This window comes from Erinaceus europaeus, chromosome 5, assembly GCF_950295315.1.
Source record: "Erinaceus europaeus chromosome 5, mEriEur2.1, whole genome shotgun sequence".
In the NCBI taxonomy this organism is placed as follows: Eukaryota; Metazoa; Chordata; class Mammalia; order Eulipotyphla; family Erinaceidae; genus Erinaceus; species Erinaceus europaeus.
Window position 1 is genome coordinate 21,174,973 of NC_080166.1, and position 3,329 is coordinate 21,178,301.

Below are 3,329 nucleotides of genomic sequence, written 5' to 3' on the forward strand. Positions count from 1 at the left end.
GACAGAGGGGTAAACACCACATTACCAAAGTTTCCTCCACGATAGTGGAGAATGGATTCAAGCCTGGTTCAAAAGGATGGCAGGCTAGGGCCCGCTACTCAGAGCATCTATTTTATTGACCAGGATACAATGTCTTAACACTTATGAAAAATGCTGTGTGGATATTTGCATAGGAGCTTTATGTAGATGCACATTTTATTTCACTCTTTCAGATGCCTAGGGATGGAACTGCAGCTCATCTGGTAACCATATATTTACCATAGTAACTTATATTTAGAAAAATGAAAGCACTTTCCCCAAAATTCTTCACAAGAAATGTTAGAGAATGTTCCCAGGTATCACTTACAATCATGTACTACTTTTGAAACAAAAATAAAAGAGGGGGGAAAGAGAGAGAGACAGAGAGAGAGAGAGAGAAAAAAGTGAAGGAGAGGAGAGGAGAGGAGAGGAGAGGAGAGGAGAGGAGAGGAGAGGAGAGGAGAGGAGAGGAGAGGAGAGGAGAGGAGAGGGGAGGGGAGGGGAGGGGAGAGGAGGGGAGGAGAGGAGAGGGATGAGGAGGGGAGGGGAGAGGGGAGAGGGGAGAGGAGGGAGAAGAGAGAAATAAAAATGAAAATTACAGCATCCATTCAAATCTAAAATGGTAGCTTCTACCAGAGACATTTTTTTCTTTATGCTTTCTTTTCCGTTTTTCTTTTTTCTTTTATCTTTTTTTTTTTTTTGTCAAAAGCATTTGTGCTTGCTGCAAGTTCTCTGAGAACCTAAATGACAAAAAATGATCACATAAAGTAGTAATTGTATAATTTTTTGGCTGAGTGGCCCTGAGTGTATTGATACCCAGCAGTGAGGAAAATTATTTATAAACAGCTACCTCATATGCTAGACCAAAGTTCTGTGTTTCCTAAAACTTTAACAGCAGTGCAAAAATGTTTGCATGGAAATGCTTTTGCATTCATGATCAATTTTCATGAAACTCATTTTTATTTGGTCATGTCTTAGTAAAAAAAAAAATTATCAACATAAAAACAAACCTCTACCCCTTAGTTGTACTCAAAACTGGGGGGGGGGGGGCGTCTAAGCTTCTGTGTTGTGGTGCATAGAATTCTAGCTTATTTGCACCTTCTTTATGTATATTGAATTCTTGAATTCTTTGTGTGAATTTGGACAGTTCATATTTAACAGTATGTGCCTGTCCAATTTATCTTGCATAAAGAAAAGGAAAAAGAAAGGAATCTTTTTAAAAAGAGGAGGGGGAGATATGGTTGTAGAAGGTCCAGCAAAGGATGGATTTTTTTGTTTTTTGTTTTTCTTTATATAAAACAGGAGACATTAACAAAACCATAGGATAAGAGGTGTATAACTCTACACAATTCCCACCACCAGATCTACCTATCAGATCCCCTCCCTTGGTAGCTTTCCCATTCTTTTTTTTTTTAATATTTTATTTTATTTATTTATTCCCTTTTATTGCCCTTGTTGTTTTATTGTTGTAGTTATTATTGTTGTTGTCGTCGTTGTTGGATAGGACAGAGAGAAATGGAGAGAGGAGGGAAAGACAGAGAGGAGGAGAGAAAGATAGACACCTGCAGACCTGCTTCACCGCCTGTGAAGCGACTCCCCTGAAAGTGGGGAGCCGGGGTTCGAACCGGGATCCTTATGCCGGTCCTTGTGCTTTGCGCCACCTGCGCTTAACGCACTGCACTACAGCACGACTCCCAGCTTTCCTATTCTTTATCCCTCTGGGGATATGGACTCAAGGTTATTGTGGGATGCAGAAGGTGGGAGATCTGGCTTCTGTAATTGCTTCCCTGCTGAACATGGGTGGTGACAGGTTGATCCATACTCCCAGTCTGCTTCTCTCTTTCCCTAGTAGGGTGGGGCTCTGGGGAAGTGGGACTCCAGGACATATTAGTGGGTTCGTCTTTCCAGGGAAGTCTGGTCGGCATCATGCTAGCATCTGGAACCTGGTGGCTGAAAAGAGAGTTAACATACAAAGCCAAACAAATTGTTGAACAATCATGGACCTCAAGGCTGGAATAGTGCAGATGAAGTGTTAGGGGGGATCCTCCATTTTGTAGATAGCTAGTAGGCATATTTTAGTTAAATTCCAAAGGGCCTGTGGCTATACTAGTTTTTTTTTTTTTTTTTTTTTTTTTTTAAGGGTGGATTGGAAATGCTTCCGTGGAGCCTTGGTCCACACTCCCAGAGTGGAACAAAAATAGGAAGCTTCCAATGGAGGAGATAGGACATAGAACTCTGGTGATGGGGACTGTGTGGAACAGTACCTGTTATCTTACAGTCTTCTTCTTCTAGCGTTTGCCCTTCTTCCTTAGCCAGTTAATGGCTTTGAAAGTGACTGGGATCCATGTGGATTCAGTCAGCTAGGAAGGATCGTCAGTTTCCCCAATGAATGGGTACTCACGGGATGCACCACGGGAAGGTCGATCCAATGCATCCCATCTTATAGTCTGGTTAATCATTATTAAATCACTAAGTTTTAAAAAAGAAAAGAAATGTTTGAGGGGCTTAAGCATTTTGGCCAGAAACTTATTTTTAATTTAATTATGGGGATTAATGGATTATAGTAAATACAGTTGTAGATGTATATGTGAAATTTCTTAGTTAAGACAGAGGACCTAGTGGGGGTTGTACTGCTAGGTGGAAACTGAGAAACGTTATGCATGTAGAAACTATCGTATTTATTGGTGACTATAAAACATTAATTACCCAATAAAGAAATATGTTAAAAGTGTTTAAAAAATTTTCATAGTTATCTGTAAAACGTTCTCACCCCCAGTCTAGGTCCTCCACCGCTATGCTCCAGGACCTGAAAGCCACCTTGCCCCATAACCCCCAAAGTCGTCTATTCTGGTGCAATACACTAAACACAATTTAAGCTTTATTTTGGGTTTCTTCTTTCTCTTCTTATGTCTCAATTTATGAATAACCCTTTACTGACAATACAGTTAGTTTCATTTTTTGCACATCATATGTCTTTTTTTCATTTTTGTTACAAATGTAAGTAAAACAAACAAACAACAAAAAAGAAAACCTCAAACTCTAAAATACTATAGACACTTTACTATAGACACTTGAACATATATGAATATGTTGATGTATATATATATATATGAATATGTTGATGTATATATATATGAATATGTTGATGTATGTATATATATATATATATTCTTACTGAGTAATTCATAGCTAACACATAATTTCAATGGGAGTTTGTGACCTAGTTCTCTTATTCTTTGTGGAATTTCAAAACATGTACTAAATTATCTATTTATTGGTAAATTTATATATTTATTTAAAAATTAGTTATG